Source organism: Phymastichus coffea, unplaced genomic scaffold (assembly GCF_024137745.1).
Source record: "Phymastichus coffea isolate CEN01 unplaced genomic scaffold, Cenicafe_Pcof_1.1 PCOF00003, whole genome shotgun sequence".
In the NCBI taxonomy this organism is placed as follows: domain Eukaryota; kingdom Metazoa; phylum Arthropoda; class Insecta; order Hymenoptera; family Eulophidae; genus Phymastichus; species Phymastichus coffea.
Genome location: NW_026706814.1, coordinates 11117696 through 11136945, shown reverse-complemented (window position 1 = coordinate 11136945; position 19250 = coordinate 11117696).

The window sequence follows — 19250 nt, the reverse complement described above, 5'->3', positions numbered from 1 at the left end:
TTGCATGTTAGTCTTTCGACTTTATTGCAAAGTTTGTTAATCGTTTCTGACATGAATGCAAAATCGTGAAATAATTTCGTTTGTTCACAATCTAATTGTTTCAACTCCCCTACGACTGCTTTTTCCCATTCTCGAGTTTTCTTATCGTGATCATTCAAATCATCATCAAGAACATCATTATTCAATTCATTTAAGATCGCTTCTGAAGTGATCTCAGTTGAAGTAAAAATAGAACGTCGTTTATTTCCGGACATTTTGGAAGTTAGCTTAAATCGTCATCTCGATCAGAGAAATATTGGGAGAGTCAATACATATGAGAACGTACAATAATTACTAAAATTCAGTTAACAATAAACTAATGAAAGACTATGCTATTTTTCATGACTTTATGAGTATATTTAATTAACAGATTAAGAAGTAAAGCTTATTGTAAGCGTTTACGCTAACTTTGAGTGATTATGCTGCTGGAACGGCCAACGAATCTACCATGAACGTGCACATATTGTGTACAAACAACAAGTCCTCGTGTAAGGTGCGAATGTTGGTTGCTGTTACGTGGCATACCGTCTCGAATCACGATTCTAACAGATTAATTCTCTCTCTTAATTCCTGTACTTCTTTTCTCAATAGTTCTGACTCTTTCTGTTGTATTCGTAATCGCATTTCCGAGAGTAGCAAGAAGTTGACACGTGTACATTCTAAATGAAATATGAAAATTTTTCGAGTAGTAAACCCAAAGTTTTCTAACTCGATGAATCATCTTGAAATGCAATTGAGCGTGATTGCATCTATCAGGGAGAGGCCCGACAGCGCCGCAACCACTACTCAATTGAATTTCTCAACAATTATTATATTTGAGGTAAGGAGATATCTAAGGCTTCTTTTTTCTCATAAGAGAGATAGTCTTATGAGTTGAGCACTTAGATATCGAAAGGAGAGGAATTAGCAGGCTAACCACTGAATAAAGAAATTTATCTCAGGAAATTGCTGAGGCTATTCTAAATTTCTAAACAGTGCTCGAGCTGCTAAGCAAGATAGGATAGTGAATCCTCTTGCCGCAGCGACGAGCGAATTTACACTTGCAAAATGGGCTCCTTTCTACGCTTGGTAGCCCCTACAACGCTATATTTGAAATTGATACAAACTTTGCATATATTTTGTTGCAAAATGGCTCGATCTAAATTGCAATTTTATGATTTAAAAAATTAAATATGAAATAACGAATTTTTTGAAATAAATTGCTTCTCAAGGAAAAATCGCCTTTTAGAGTTATAAGTTATACAATTCATTAATCAATTTACGCCAATTTTACAATAAGTTTACGGAAAATTTTTTCATAAAAAAATCGCTTGTAATTAGCGGACCGTTATTCAAATTAAAAACGATTTGTGATGTTCGTATCACTTATAAATAAAATAATTCGAACTCTCGTAATCTAGCTAATGAGTAAGAATTTGTTTCCAATGATTTTACTCTAATTGTCAAGAAAATAGATAAATGAATCAAATATAATAAATAAGTAAATCAAATATACATAAGTAAGTGCAATATATCGAGGAAAGTCAGACAATGCCCTAGTTTCTTATGGTGCGAATTGTCCCATAAGCAGAGCTAAAGTCTTTCTTTGATAGGATATAATTCGGCCTAAGTTTCTTATAGCGCGAGATGTTCTATAAGTCGAACTCAAATTATAAGGAAAGGATAGTCTTGCTTAGTTAATCACAATGAGAGAAAGAACTTAGGTATTAATCCAAGTTTATTAAGACTCATGCGGTCATCTTGCAAGGCTAGAAGTGAATGCTAGCCTGTGCAAAGGTAGGCCTATTTATACATAGATTTTCCCGCTTATTATTGCAGGAGAGATTTCATCGAAAATTCGAAAGAGATTCGCGAATTTTGAGAAATAAGTTTTCTTAATTTACAAGTAAATAACCATTAATATTAAGTTTTTAACACATGTAAATTTTACAGAATTTGTTATTTGTTGATTTTATACAATATACAATTATCGCCAATAGTGTCGTCAAAAGTTATTAACTAATAAAGTTAATTAACGTGATATTACATTATTTACAATAGAAAATTATTCAAATTTCATATAACTTGTGACGGTAAACGTCAAATTAGCGCTGACTATTTAGCTTAATTGCTGCCTGTGAGGGCAGCATCTGCCGGGGGGACAGAATAGGTAACGAAAGAATTCGGCACGCGAGCAGACGGAACGCGCGCGACAAGATTTGAACCAGTGAAGCCTAGACTATCATAGTGTCCGTCCGCTTACGCTACCGCAATTTACGATTCACGTGCCCTTGACGTCTACACGCATCGAAAAAGCAACAGCCAGTGATCCAGGATTGCAGCCGCCAAGGTGCTGTCCAGCTACGAGCTCGAGGCCAGAACGAGAGAGAGTGTGTGAGGTTTCGCCATCGAGGGCGAAACCAGTGTGTGCGCGCATTCGCGACCCGCGAACAATAAAAACAATAAACAACTGTTCCGTGCTGTGCGACTCGTCGTAGATTTCTCCGATCGCCTGCAAGTAGAAGGTAAGCTGGCCAGCTTAATTTCGCGATCGCGAGCATAAAATAATAATTTGATACTAACATTCGATGCGTGCATGTAACGGCTCTAATAACAAAGAGCAGCGAGCGTACCGGCAAAGCGTGTTGTCGACGAGCGAGCGTGCATGTAAACAAACGCGCGGGCCGACCTTTTGTGAATTTTGAGGGATAATAAAAGATCCAATTTACATTACTAACAAGTATTTTCATTGATTCTCTCATCTCACATAGCTTCCACTTAATTTAGTATAGGTTAATAACGATTATTGGTTGACTGACGCATACTTTCTCGTGCTCTCCCGGATAAGTAGTGAGCATTGACAATTTACGCGTGTCCTTTTAATATAGTCGCGCGAACATAATAATTAAACGGTTTTACCCCGTTACAAACTTTATAGTTGATTAATTTTGGAAGTATTTTCCAAAATTAATTATTTAAATTAATTAATAACATTTGAATTATAACTAATTTTTCATATTTGTAACGGTTTTTTCTAATCTTAATATGCAATTATTAGATTAATTATCTAAGATTTCTAAATCATAAAGTTATCATTATCAAGTATTAACTTATCATTATTAAGTATTATTTTCGTTCTATATATGGCTTATTGTTTAAATAAATTATTAATTGTTTATTTATTAATAACAGTTGTTATACAGCTGTTATTAATGAAACCAATTCTTACTCATGTTCTATGCTTATTCATTTTGCATATAAATTATTTATATTTTTCTAATATTTCATATGTTAATAAATAAATCAACTTTGCATATTGATTTTCATTATTAATTTATAATTGAATGAGATATTCTGAATCTACATGTTAAAATCTATATAATCGATACTTTGTTATATTAAAATTATCTATAATTAACATATTTTTCTTAATATCATGAATCGTTATATCTATGTCTATTATTTTGTAACGTCACGCTGTTTATTTTGATTCGACTCTTATTTGTATACAGTCGCGTAAACAGTGAGGTAGCGCCGCTTAATATATTGTTTTGACTAAACAGATAAATACGTTAGACTAGTTGCAGACATTCAGTGATTTAATAAATAGCTCATATATAGGACCGTTACAGATTAATATAGCTATCTAGTTTTGAATAATAATTAAAAAACGAATTTGCAAATTTCTTTTTTAACAATTTAAAAATCAGCAAATTAGTGACAATCATAATCATTAATTTTACAGATATGTACAATCGACTCGCTATCTAACAATGCAATTTTAATTGTTTAAAAAAATTATAAATTTTTCATTTATCGATAACTTAGTGGATAATTAATTACCAAAGTGTCAAATTCTTGCTTCTCTGTTTCAATATGTCGTGGACATAATCGCATAGTCGAATTAACAATACGATTATTTATTGGAAAATAACTGACAATATTAACTTGTAAATTAAATTAAACTAATAAATACCGACTTGAGAATTATAACGACATGAAATTCAGGATCAGCGCATCAAAATTGACTAAAAAAGTGCTTTTGTTCATTCGAATAACTTTATAATTGTCGATTTTGCATTGTAAACAATATATTTCCCACGGTCGTGACGTCACGCTCCTTATATAATAATGTTTTCGCAGAGTTGCCCTAACACATTTGCATATACTCGTATGTGCAAAAAAGTGCCTTCGCTCAATTACCGCTTTTCTTTGATTGTCACGTGCATGAAAGGTTGCTATTTTGCAGAGGGAAAAAAGGGACAAATCAGACTGAACCGTTACAGTACAAAGTTACGTTTGTCGCGTTCCCTAATAACCACCCCTGCAGCCTTTAGAAATGTCCGCTCCCAGCGAATTTCGAAGACAATTATTGCAGTATTCACCAGCAACACAATATTTTTATATAAAATGTGGTTTTCTTACTAGATATAAGTAAGTTTTATATGCGTACAAAGTTACGTTTGTCGCGCTCTCTAATAATCACACCAGCAGCCTTTAGAAATGCCCGCTCCCAGTTAATTTCCAAGTAATTTATGTCAGCTTTCCCCAGCAACAGAATATTTTTTTATAAAATTTGGTTTTCCTTCTAGATATAGGTATGGTTTATCTGTGTGCCAAGTATCGCATGTCGCGCCCCGTAATGACCACCCCTGCAGTCTTTAGAACTGCCCGCTCCCAGTTAATTTCCAAGTAATTTATGTCAGCTTTCTCCAGCAACAGAATATTTTTTTATAAAATTTGGTTTTCCTTCTAGATATAGGTAAGGTTTATCTGTGTGCCAAGTATTGCATGTCGCGCCCCGTAATGCCCACTCCCAGTAAATTTCGAAGATAATTATTGCAGTATTTACCAGCAACACAATATTTTCTTATAAAATGTAGTTTTCCTACTAGATATAAGTATGTTCTATATGCGTGCAAAGTTTCGTTTGTCGCGATCCCTATTAACTACCCCTACAGCCCCTAGAAATGCCCGCTCCTAGCGAATTCTAAAGATATTTATATCAGTTGTAACGGGGTAAAACCGTTTAATTATTTTATGCGCGCAATTACACTAAAAGGACGCGCGTAATTAATTATGCTCAGTATACGAAACGGAGAGCATGTGAGGACGGGCGTCAGTCAACCAGTAAATTGTCTAATCTAAGGAGAGTGTAAATAACCTATAATCAATCGGGAGTAAGTGGAAGCTATAAGATATGAGAGAATCAAAGAAAACACTTGTTAGTAATATAAATTGGATCTTTTATTATCCCTCATACTCTACAGAAGGTCGGCCCGCGCGTTTGTTTACGTTCACGCTCGCTCATCGACAACACGCTTTGCCGGTACACTCGCTGCTCTTTGTTATTAGAGCCGTTACATGCACGCATCAAATATTAGAATTAAATTATTGTTCATACGATCGCGATCGCGAAATTAAGCTGGCCAGCTTACCTTATACTTGCAGGCGATCGGAGAAAACGAAGAGCAGTCGCACTGCACGAAACTGTTTATTATTGTCTCTGTTGCTGGTCGCGAACGCGCGCACGCGGTTATGGTTTCGCCCTCGATGGCGAAACCTCACACACACTTCCGATAGCTCGTACTCTCCTTCCTCTGCAGTCAAGCGGCTCCTCGTGAACAGCGGTCACAGCTAGCTGACACTTGTCGTTCTCGTTATGGCTTTCGAGGTTTTGCGGCACGTAAATCGGTGGCTCAAAATGAAGGCGGGCGGACACTAGGATGGTCTAAGCTTCACTGGTTCAAATTCTATTGCGCGCGTTCCGTCTGCTCGCGTGCCGAATTCCTTCGTTACCTATTTCGTCCCCCCGGCAGGTGCTGCCCTCACAGGCAGCAATTCAGCTAAATAATCAGCGCTAATTTGACGTTTACCGTGGGATCGCCACCCGCCGGGCCCTCGATGGCCTGGCGGTGACGCTGCTGAACCTCTCTAATCGCCGACGCGAACTGACGACGGCGGGACACCACCTTATCCCAATAATCTAAATCTTCCGGGTGGTGTCCCGCGGCTGTGTACGCGTCGTATTCGGCGTACACAGCCCGTTGGAGGGTGTTGAGGGTCGCTCAGCCGTGCTCGACTTCCCTCAACCCCTCGACGATGTCTCCCCAGGTCCGCCCGCCAGACGGGGGTGTCTGACTGGTGAACCTGGGGCGCCAGGTCGCGTCGGCGGCACCCTCCTCCGTCTGGGTGCCGATGGTCGAGGTTGGGGCCTTCCTGGGGATTGGTCCCGATGGGGGCCCGGGCAGCGGTGCGGCGTCACCACGCGCGATGCCGGGGCTTGTCGACGGCACCGCGGTCGGCTCTTCTACCGGGAGCTCTTCTATGAGCACGGATGACGAGCTCTCGTGAGCTCGCACCCGTGCTCGCTCCTCTTCCTCCTTCTTTGCGGCGAGCAGGTGGAGGGCGGCATGCACCACCCCCTCGACGGCGGGACCTAAGTCCAAGCCGATGAGGGCTGCTGCCGCTTGCTCGAATTGTTCGAGCGTAATCTGCATCCTGTAAATGTCCAGCGAGTTAGTATCCTGAAATAATTTTGGATATCGAAGGTGGGCGCCTGTTCGGCTGCCCAGGGCCTTCGTCGCCGGAGTCGAAGGTGGGGTCCTTGGCGTCGGTCTCCCAGGTCCTTCGTTCGCCGTGTTTCATGCATCCATGGTTGTCGCTTTCGGTGGTCTGCCCCTCTTCCTCTTCCCGATGATGGAAGGAGGGGCTCGTGTTGTTTGTCGATGTTGTATAGTGTGTGTAGTTTGCGCGGACTTACGAGGTCTTCCTCGTGGGCGCTTCGTCGGGTTAGTAGGAGGGATATCTAGTGGGACTCGGCTGGGGGGATTACGGCGAGGACGGCGAAGTGATTTCGGAGTGTATTATCTGAAGTGTCGGCGCTCCCGTTTCCGTGCATCGATGTGTCGCTCGTATTGGGCGGGACGCTTATCGCCTCGGTTCCCTCGGTGGTAGAGGTCTCGTCGTCATCTCGGGTTCGGGTCCCATTTTCCGGTATGTCGTCATCTCGTCCATAATAGGGTTTGAGGTCCTTAGCGTGTATTAGCTCCGTGACCTCCTCCTGTTGGTTGGCGAGGCGATATGAGTTGGCACCAAGTACCTTCGTGACGATAAAGGAGCCGATGAACTTGGGTGCTAGTTTCGCGGAAATGCCCTGCGCCGCGCAGGACAGTATGCGATTCTTTTTCCACACCCAATCACCTTCTTTAAACCTGTGGTCCCTGTGTTTGGCGTTATAGTACTTGGACTGCCTCAGGGACTCATCCGAAGCGCTCTCGTGAGCTCGCTGAACGGCGGAACGGCTATTCTGCATGTGCTCGTTCCATTGCCCGATTCGAAGCAAACTCTCCTCTTGTGCGGCGAGCTCGTCCATCCGTTTCCGGAGAGTATTCGGGGCTCCCGGTTGTCTGCCGTAATTGAGCATGGCCGGACTAACCCCGGTGGAACTATGGACGGCCGTATTCAACGCGAACATGAGTTCGGGTAGCGCTCGGCCCATTCCCTATGATTCCCCTGCAGATACGACGTTATCATCGTCTTCAAGGTACGGTTAACCCTTTCCGTAGGGTTAGCCTGCGGGGTATAGGTTGGGGTGAAGGTCTGTTTTATCCCCTGATCTCTCAAGTACCCGTCCACCAACTGATTACGAAACTCGGTGCCGTTGTCGGACAAGAAGATCTATGGCGTGCCGAAACGTAGGATTATTCGTTCCCGAAGTTCCTTCACGATCGTCTTGCCGTTAGCACTACGTATGGGTATACATTCGACCCATCGTGTGAATACGTCGATGAATACCAGGACGTATTCGTGCCCTCGTGGGCTCTTCGGAAAGGGTCCGGCGATATCGCCCGCGACCACTTGCCAAGGCATAGACCATGTTCGGTCCTGCATGAGCCCGCGCGGCGGTCGCTGCTCGACCTTGCACTGTTGGCAGACCTGGCACTTTCGGACGTATCCCTTCACATCCGTGTACATTCCCGGCCAGTAATAGGACTAGGTGACACGGGCGAAGGTCTTCTCGCGTCCTAAGTGTCCTGCCGTCTCTAGGTCATGATTTTTGAACAACACCGCTTTGTGTTCTTCCGGGGGCACGACGAGTTTCCATTCGTCACCATATCCGTCTCCTCCTTGGTGATCGTAGCTCGGCTTTCGGTGATACATCACCCGGCCGACGACCTTCCAATTCAGGTATCTCTCTGGTTGGCTCTCGACGCGTCGGAATTGATCCGTGTACCAGGCGCTGTCCCTTGACTTCGGTTAGTCCATTGCGCTAACCTCTGCCTTCGTGGGCTCAAAAGCGCGTGATAAGGCGTCGGGCAACACATTGTCTGCCCCCTTTCGATATTCGATCTCGAAAGTATGGCCTTGAAGTTGTAAGGCCCATCGAGCGTGACGTCCAATCGGGTTCTTCAGGTTGTATAACCATTTCAGGCTATTGTGGTCAGTTACCACCCTGAACGGGTACGCTTCTATGTATGGGCGAAGTTTTTGGATGGCCCACACGACCGCCAAGCATTCGCGCTCCGTAGCTGAGTAGTTTTGCTCAGCCGGATTAAGGACTCTGCTAGCGTACTCTATGATTCGGTCGCCGTCTCCTGCTTTTTGTATCAGGACGGCCCCGATTCCGGTAGCGCTAGCATCTGTCTCCAGCACGTACTGCCCATCAGGTTCTGGTAATCCCAGGCATGGTGCGGACATCATGAGTGCCTTAATTTTGGCGAAGGCTTGTTCCTGTTCCTCTCCCCACACATATTCGCTCTTTTTTCCTGTTAACCTCGTTAACGGTTGAGCGTGCGTGGCGAAGTCGGTCAAGAATCTGCGGTACCATGAAGCAACCCCCAGGAAGGTGCGCAGCTGTCGCACGTTTCCTAGTCGTGGGTACTCCATGATAGAGCGCACCTTTTCAGGGTCTGGCCTGATCCCCTCGCGGTTAATCAACAGGCTTCAGACTTGCAGAAGACGCTTTTCTCTCGATTGATCGAGAGGCCAGCTTCGCACACCCTGTCCAATACGGTTTTTAGATGTCGTAGGTGATCCTCGAAACTGGACGATACCACTATGATATCGTCCAAATAGGCGAAGGCGAATTCGCCTAATTCGGGACCGATCACACTATCGATCAACCGCTGGAAGGTGGCACCGGCGTACGAGAGACCGAACGGCATTCGTTCGAACTGGTAATGTCCCAGTCCGGGTACGGTAAAGGCCGTAATCGGCCGAGATTCGATCTTGAGTGGGATCTGGTGATACGCGCTACTGAGGTCGAGCGTGGATATATAGCGCGCGTTTCGCAAACGCCTTAATATATCTTGCATAAACGGCAAGGGATACGCATTCGGCTCAGTGACTTTGTTGACCTTTCTGAAGTCAATACAAAATCTGTACGAACCGTCCTTCTTGCGTATCATAACCACTGGGCTCGACCAGCACTGTCTGCTGGTTCGATTACCCCTTGGGTTAACATTTCCCTTACCAGTTTATGCATTTCCTGCTCGACCGTGTGCGATACCGGGTAGTAACGCTGTTTAATTGGCTTCGTATCACCGACCCGAATCTCGTGCTCGATGGCTGCCGCACATCCCAAGCCCGTCGGGGCTCGGGATAGGGCCTCGTCGATGGTCTTCTGCAGCATGGTCTGTTGTGTAGCCGTAACCTCGGCCAGTCCGATTGTGGCTAATCTCGGACCAGCCTCCAAGCTAGCTACTTCTAGCTCCATTTTGGCCTGCGATCCCTTGAACAGCAACGTGTTATCGTCTGGATCAAGTACCGCTCTGAACAACCTGATGAAGTTCACTCCTAAAATACATTCTTCGATGAGGGTAGGGAGGATGGCTACTCTCGTCGGCATCGTCAACCCTCCCACGGTGAAAGGTAGCATGGCGTGACCGACGATCGTTAACTTACGACCGTCTGGTAATCCTGCTGTTCCCGCGTGGGTGGTGTCCAATCTGACGCCCAGCACAGACGCTATTTGTAGAGCATTACTACCCATGGCTGTGGTGGAAGCTCCCGGATCATAGAGGGCCCGTATTTGGAAGTCCCCTATCTTCACCGGTAGCCACCAACGCGTCTCCTGTTCCGGGGAATATCGGGAGACAGCTTCGACGGCTCCACAGCTTTGCTCTTTATTCCTCATAGCGCTAACCATTGTGCTCTTGCGTGGTCGAGTGACGTTACTTGTCGTCCGAGCCCCTTTGGTTCGGACGATCGGAGTTCCCGTGGGGTTCTTCTTTGACGATTTATCTGCCTTAGCCCGTGCCTCCGAGGGCGTGCGCGATCCATACGTCACCGCCTCGGCTGGTCTAGGGTCTCTGGCTTTACTAGCGTCGTCACCCTTCTTCTCCAAGTGCACTCTACCGCCACGCTTATCTTTGGCGTCACTAAGGGAGTTCTCTTTCTCGACGCTCAACACGCTCGCTACTAATGGCGTGGACTGTGTTGGCGGAGGCTGCGAGATCTCTTTGACGGGGTTTGGGTTACCGGATCGAGGAGTGGGATCAACTCCACCTATCCACTCCTTTGCTTGTTTCCCTTATTGCACTGGGGACAGAACTTCCTATAGTAACCCAGTAGGCCGCACTCGGCACATTTGATCGGCCCTGAGAACTCTCTTCCTCGTTTACGGGGAGTCTCCGGCCTTTTAGTTCGGTCCTCGGAAGTCAAGCTTTTGTCGACGCGGTTATTCTTCATTTCCGCCGTCATTTCCTTGATAGACAACAGCAACTGGTTAAACACGTCGATGGGCAGAACCTTTTTCTCGTCATCGACGGATTCCAGGCTCGGATTAGGTGTCGCCCCCGAGGGCGTCGGTGTATAGACGACCTGGTGCGTCACCTTCTCGAGTACCTTTTCCATGCGGTCCAATCTATCGCTGACTTCCGGTTTGTCACCGAACATTGATGCCACTTTCCCTTTACGACCCTTGCTCGCGTCGGTGCGGGGGTGATACGCCATCTCAGGATACAACGTCGACTGAGGGTCCGGTATCGTCCGCTCCATCCTCCGCTGATGCAAGTTGTTCTGGGCCGTCGTGGCCAGGTCGTTTAGGGTCCGTACGGAGTCCACTTCTGATCTCCGTATTGGCTTTGGATTTCCGGCAGGAGGTTGGCATGTAGCAGGTCCAGCTGGCTCTCGTGCGTCATTCTGGGGCTTAGCCGGCTCATTAGGCCCATCAAGTTCGCGATGTATACATTCGCGGGTTCGTCTGGGCCCTGGTATCGGCCTTGGACCTCTTTGGTTAGACGCTGCTGCTGTTGCCTGCTGGTCCCAAACCATGCTCTGGCGTCTGCCTCGAAATCCGCGTAGGAGAACCATTCATTCCGCATCGCTTCGAACCAGACGAGGGCAGGACCGGCGAGTAGCTCGGATACGGCCGTGAGCATCTCGTCTTCGGTAAGTCCAGCGCTGCTCCTCGAGTTGTCCAACCTTGATAAGAAGGTGTCGATACTCGCGTTGCCTTCTCCGGAGAACCTGAGTTTCCATCCCCGGACGATGCGTCCGACGTCCCTTGTTGTCGACAACGGGCTTGACGTCTGTTGGGATGACCACATGCTCGGCGGGTGGTTGTTCACTTCAGCATTAACTCCACCGAGTTGATGCTGTCCACCCTCTCCGAAAGGGGGCGTCCGGCGGGGGGTCCTGCCGGCGGCCCCCGTGGGCCTCAGTCCGGGTCCGGCTGGAGTGCTCTGGGGTAGCCTGGCGTCGTAATGGCATGTAAATGTATCCTGGAATGCGACGCTCCTACGCGTGTTTTCCGGTTGTGGTTCCTCACTGGAACTGATTGACTCATCTTGCCGCATATTCCGGTGTACGGCATCTTCCAGTTCCTTCATCCTGGTTGACAGGTTGTCGATTTGTTCCTGCACCTTGATGTTGGTACTGACGATTTGTTCTACTATATGGGTTAGGTTAGACGCATTTGAATTTCGTGAGTCTTGTACCTCCCACTTCCTCTCATGTTCCCTAGACCGGAAGATGAGGTCTTGTATCATCACCGCGAATGCCGGCGGGAGTTTAAACTGGCTGCCTTCGTCAGTTGTTATAGTAATTTCCTTCTTACTATTTGATTTTTCTCCGCTGTCCAGGGCATTCGCGATGTTTATCGCGGTTTTTTGAACTCGCGATATTACGTTCGCGCTCTGTAATAGTTGGGCTAGCGGGAGTTCTCCTTCCTGCTCGGATGCTGTGTGTTCCTGGCATAGAGACACAATTAGCTCCGAGCGTAGGGCGGCTCTTTTGGCTGGACTGCTGTGTTGGTGTTCGACTTCCGCGAAATCTGCTGCGGAATAGTCGCCGAGTAGCCAGTTGTACAGTCGTGCAGCTCTCGAGAGCTTGCTCCCGCTAGTTTTGAGCTCCAGCTGGTCGAGGTATTCTTCGATTTCCTCATCCTGGAGCGTCCATACCTAATTTTCTACTTCAGTCTGAGTGCGGTCCATAATTGTCTGATTGTTCGCTTGCGTTTGCCTTCTTTGTAAAATTTACAGTTATGTTACGCGCGTGCGAGTGTTGTATTATAATTCGTACGCCGAATGAAAAAATAATAAAATTTTATTAGCCAACACTGGGCTTGATCAACGGCGTTTTACGAATTATTTGCCGAAAGATTCTTCGCTCGTTAGTACGCAATATAATTATCCTACCTATCAGACGCACTAACTATTTGTTAGTACGACTGTGTGAGTTAGTATTTAAAATATTGTAACGAGCGTTGCGCGTAATCACCAATAACCGCAGTTAATAATATTAAAAAAAACACATTTACGTTACGACAATACGATGTCAAATAAAATTATTCAATTAAATTAATTTTGTTTGAAAATTGCCGGTGTTAGTTTTCCCCGGGCCAACGGGTATAATATTATTTGCGGCAACTTTCAAAATTCGTTGGTGTTTACGTTCAAGAATCTTTCGGTCGCACTCGCACGCGTTCACAGCTAATATTTACAATTTTTCGCCGCGGCGGGCCTTCGCAAGCTAGCTAATAGGTTTTGTTTACTAATGTGGCCTTCGGTGTCAAGTGCGCACAACAACACTTGATTGCCACCTGGGTCGTTGGTTGACTGGGCGCGAGTTTACTATTGAGAACCGGTGTTTTGCACTATCAAAAACACCGTAGGTTCTTTAACGTTGGGCGCCATGTAACGGGGTAAAATCGTTTAATTATTTTATGCGCGCAATTACACTAAAAGGACGCGCGTAATTAATTATGCTCAGTATACGAAACGGAGAGCATGTGAGGACGGGCGTCAGTCAACCAGTAAATTGTCTAATCTAAGGAGAGTGTAAATAACCTATAATCAATCGGGAGTAAGTGGAAGCTATAAGATATGAGAGAATCAAAGAAAACACTTGTTAGTAATATAAATTGGATCTTTTATTATCCCTCATACTCTACAGAAGGTCGGCCCGCGCGTTTGTTTACGTTCACGCTCGCTCATCGACAACACGCTTTGCCGGTACGCTCGCTGCTCTTTGTTATTAGAGCCGTTACATGCACGCATCAAATATTAGAATTAAATTATTGTTCATACGATCGCGATCGCGAAATTAAGCTGGCCAGCTTACCTTATACTTGCAGGCGATCGGAGAAAACGAAGAGCAGTCGCACTGCATGAAACTGTTTATTATTGTCTCTGTTGCTGGTCGCGAACGCGCGCACGCGTTTATGGTTTCGCCCTCGATGACGAAACCTCACACACACTTCCGATAGCTCGTACTCTCTTTCCTCTGCAGTCAAGCGGCTCCTCGTGAACAGCGGTCACAGCTAGCTGACACTTGTTCTCGTTATGGCTTTCGAGGTTTTGCGGCACGTAAATCGGTGGCTCAAAATGAAGGCGGGCGGACACTAGGATGGTCTAAGCTTCACTGGTTCAAATTCTATTGCGCGCGTTCCGTCTGCTCGCGTACCGAATTCCTTCGTTACCTATTTCGTCCCCCCGGCAGATGCTGCCCTCACAGGCAGCAATTAAGCTAAATAATCAGCGCTAATTTGACGTTTACCGTCACACAGTATACCCTAGCAACACAATATTTTCTTACAAAATAGTTTTCCTACCAGATACAAGTATGATCTATATATGTACAAAGTTACGTTTGTCACGCTCCCTATTAATTACCATTACAGCACTTAGAAATGCCGCTTATAGCGAATTTCAAAGATATTTATATCAGCATACCCCAGCAAAACAATATGTTCTTATAAAATGTAGTTTTTCTACTAGATATAAGTTCAATATGCGTACAAAGTTACGTTTGTCGCGCTCCCTATTAACTACCCCTACAGCCCTCAGAAATGCCCGCTCCCAGTGAATTTCCAAGTAATTTATGTCAGCTTTCCCCCGCAACACAATATTTTTTTATAATATTTGGTTTCCCTACTAGATATAAGTAAGGTCTATGTGCGTGCCAAGTTTCGTTTGTCGCGCCCTGAATAATCACCCCTACAGTCCTTTAAAATTCCTGCTCATTGCGAGTTTAATATAAGTATAGTTATATTTTTTATTACTGAAATTTGTCTAAATATTCCGTTTATTATCATCCGATTCTTATTTAATTGTCCCCATATTCCATTGTTGTATGTTTAATAATGTATAAATATTTTTCAGTGTAATCATATAATTGACCATTATCCTTTTTTGTAACCTGCACTTCCTTATTAAAAATTCTTAATTATTTCTTACATATAAAGTTTTAGATTTAAAGACAACTTTATCTCAGCATTGTTCAGGGCTTGAGACCTGTACATTATGATTATATTTCCATTTAGAGATAATTTTCCATATCTTAGCTGCTTTAAAAGCGGTATCCACTTCAATTTTCTGTTAATTTTTTTTTCCAATTTACAGACGCTACTGTGTATCTTTTTTGTGGTACAGTGAAATATGGATATTATATAATGTTTTAATTATTTGGTTTATATTTCTACGTTATATTTGATTCTACTTGAAGTGACTGATAATTATGGACTTCCATTTTACGTACGCTACTGCGTATCATCTTTATGGTAGAGTTGAATATCGAAATAATTTAATTTTTTAATTATTCGGTACATATTTTCCCGTTATTTTGAATTCTAATATAAGAAACAGCTTTTTCTCCACTTTACCTACGCTACTGCATATCGTTTTTTGTGGTACAGTTAAATAACAAATAATATAATTTGTTAAATTATTCGGTATATATTTCCACGTTCTTTTGAATTCTGATAAAAGAAACAGTTTTTCCCCTTTATGTACGCTACTGCATATCCTTTTCTGTAATACAGTTTAATAAAAAAATAATATAATTTTTTAAGTTATTCCATATATATTTCCACATTATGTTTAATTTTTGGAGGATAACATCGTTATATTTGTAATTCAATTTTCATAGCCAATTGGATTTAGTAACGGTACTGCGTTATTTCCAATATAATTTATTCGAACATAATTTTTTAAATGTTTAAGGTATAATTTACAAATAAATTTATCCGATATGCTTGTTTTTACAGTTTTTGCTCTTTTGCTTTTATATTTTGTTCTTAATAATTTTTCTTCATTGTCTGTATCAACATATGACTTGTCCAGACAGTCTACGTGACAAAATCGTTGACATATTCCACATTTTATAGAAGCACCGTTTTTAAAAATCTGTATTAAAACAATTTGTACAAATTGATGCTATATTCTCGGATAGTAACAATAGTTCATGAGCCACTTCCTCAGCAAAATCTTTAGGATAAAATTTCATACATATATCATCTCCACGTATTAAAAATTTGAGTTAGAACATTACATAAAGTCCACTACTGTTTGGATCACTGATAGGTTGATATGGTTTTCTATCACCTTTTGCAATAGCCTATTCAATCTTACTCAGCTTAGAAAAACTTGAAGAAGGACTGCAAACTTTCACGAAATTCTTGCTTGGATAACTCTTTCTTCATCATTACCATTTTCATATGGATGTAATATGGCTAAAGTTTCTTTTCCTACGTTTGCCACTTATAAACGCCAATGATGAAGATATGTAAGGCAGCAAAATTTCTTTTCCCAGAAGACTTTGCGTATTACAAATTTTACGTTTTTTATTGATTCTACTGTCGGAACCACCTCCCAGAATCATGTAAGTGTCGTCAGTGGATATGTAAGTACATTGTTTCCAATTTTTGATAGTCGAACCAATAGTAATAGCCCTGTAAGCATCAATAATTAAACCATTGATCCAATTGTCTCCATTTAGAGATGAAAATTGTTTTACCGTTATTTCAATTTCATCATAAGATGCTGACGATTTGAATTTGGCGACTGTAATTGTAGACGAATTTGGCTTAAAATAATACATTTGTTCTTTAATAATGTTATTTGAAAATCTCTCTAGCTACATATGAGAAAAGTTATGATATTTATCTATTAACTGTCTATTTATCGGATCTTTTCTAATCTTCAGAAGATTATCTGTTGTTTCATTAATTTTTTGCTTACGTTGCCTTGTTCCATAGTTCTTTTTTATATCATTAGTACAGGTGATACTTTCAAGCATAATACATACAAAATTATCATTTTCTTTTAAATTTTATAAATTTTCTTGGTAATCTATTGTAGGAAGACTCATACCTGTAATCGATACCGCTGATCTTGCTGTTATATCATTATTCAAGTCAATCATTTTGTTATCGGGTTCGCCAATACTCATCATGGGAGCTTCTGATAATAACAAGTCTTTGTTGTTATCAGTGTTTTTTGTGAATTCGTCTACTTGTTGATCTTTCCATGTAACTCTCTTTTTTTAATAATAATTTCTTTATCTTCTGTTGATTTTCTCTTTTTTGTATAGTTTTTTTTAAATTCTGTTGATATTATGTTATTATCATTCGTCAATTTTTCTTTTGTATATGAATGACTTTCCAATAAAGATGCAAGATTTTCTTGTAAATTGTTTTTCGATTTGTCATCTTGAACGGCGGCATCTATTTGTTGTATTTTATGGGAAATTGTTGAAGTTCCTAAGTGAGTTTTTTTCTCTTTAATTTTTATATTTATTTTCACATCTGCTGAAAATTTTCTGTCCCATTTCTCAGCCAAGTTTGGATTTGGAACCGCATCTGGATACGTCAGCTTTAGACTGTGTGGCGGGGAATTTCGGGGGGTCTTAGCCGCGCTCTCGAAGCTCTTCCACCATAAGGTCTGATTGGCTCTTCATCCCCGATTATTTTATAGCGCCAGACCGCCGTGTGATTAGGGCGATCGTCGGGGATAGGGCGTAGAATCGCGACGTATTCCGGTTTGCTTCCAAGGCGACTGCGCAGTGTGGGCAAACGTACGTGGACCCGCGATCTCCTCTATTTCAGGCCTTTGATGTCCAACAATTTGGTTTCCTTCCGTCCTCTCATCCGTAATATACCGGCAGCTTAGGTTGTGACACTCTATCTCGGGTCGGAAGTATGTTCGAATTCACGCGTATGTTACCTATCGTGGGAACCAAAAAATGACGTACCAGTGTTTCCCGATTACAACCGTCCGCAGCTGAAAATAATCAGCATGCAAAAAAGGTAGGATAACAAGTCGTAAAAATTATAAAAAAATTGACAACTCTTTATTAATTTTATTTCACCCTACATATACAAATGGTCTGATTAGCGAAAGGTCAGTATAACTCAGCACGATTCTACGCAACAGTAAGGACGCGAATTAATAGACTAACAGTCTTTTCATTCGGTCTTCGATTAAACGAAAATAGCGGAATGGTCAGCGCCACGTAATCGAATAATTAATACCTGGTTTGATTAGGTTTGATATTCAAGCTACACCTTAATAACCGAGCAATTGGTTAACGCGACCAAACTCAAACACTAACTGACTTCCGATTAATCTAACACTCGCATTAAAGGCGAAAGGTCAGCGCGAATGAGCTAAACACTAATCTTCTTCGTGCCTAACTCTAACACGCGCGTTAAATTCGAATAACGGCGAAAGGTCAACACGAATAAACTAGACACTGAATTTCTATATCTTCGATTATAACACTCACGTTCTGATTCGGGGAGATAACGAAGGTTAACGCGAATTATATAGATCGCTGATTTCTTCTTCGATCACCTTCTTCTAATCCCGTCAGTTCAGGGAAATGGTGGAATGGTCAGCTCCCTTATTGTTTTAGGTGCGGTACCTGCCTCGAAGGCTCTAACCACACCACACGCCTACGTGCGTAACGGGGCCGGGATACGCCCGGCCATCGCGACCCCGAGGTCAGTAGGCCTCAGAGTCTACCGTTACCTTCGGAGAGAGTAAGTCTCCGGAGGACCCACGGTGGGGGTCCTCGGGACCCATCTAAAATCCTAACGGCTATACAGGTCGCTCCCCGAGTTGAGACCGCAACTCACACGTCGTAGTCAGAGAGAGTTTCCAGCTCTCACGCTAACACCCTAAGCAGCTTTCAACTCCTCCCGACTACTACCCCGTGATATAGGGTTTCAACCACTGCCACCACGAATCCAACCCAGCGACCGGGACGGGAGACATCAGTTCCCCGCGGGCTCCCGATCTCCCGTGGTACCGTCTATATACTCTGGTATGAGTCCCGGTTGGGGGTCTTACCACCCCCGGCACCGGTCAGCTAGCTCGGATCCGCGGGTTCGCTGTGCCCGAAGGTCATAACTCTCCATAGTCTCTCTCCCGAGAGACCAGGGAGCTAGGACCCTCCTGCGGTAGGTTTTCCATTCATTCCTCATCACGCATCACTCTTTCAATTACACTCGCTCTCATCTTATAGGCTCTATTCACAAACATACACATACGTTCATAGTATTCACGCTTGCACAGCGCACCAGACACATCCCATTTGTTACCTTCCTTTCTTATATTCATACCATCTAAATCTCTGAATCTTTTATACATCTCACAATCACACAGAACATGTACCCAGTCTTCATTACCCCATCCACACATGCACTCCGGAGAGTCTGCTAGGCCCCTCGAGTAGAGGAACGAATTAAGACTCCCGTGCCCCGTCAAAATGTACGCCACCCGCAGGCCAGGGTCGAATTTCTCCGCCCCGCCTGGAAAGGTGCCATTTTTTATCCATTCATACGTGACACGTCCATTACTGCTCACATCCCATCTTCTCTGCCACACTTCATTCGCTCTGTCATTCACTAGCTTTTTCACATTAGATACACACATATCTTTCACATCCTCATCCGTAACCAGTCCATTCACACCCATACTCAAGCCTTTCCTTGCTCTATACATGCA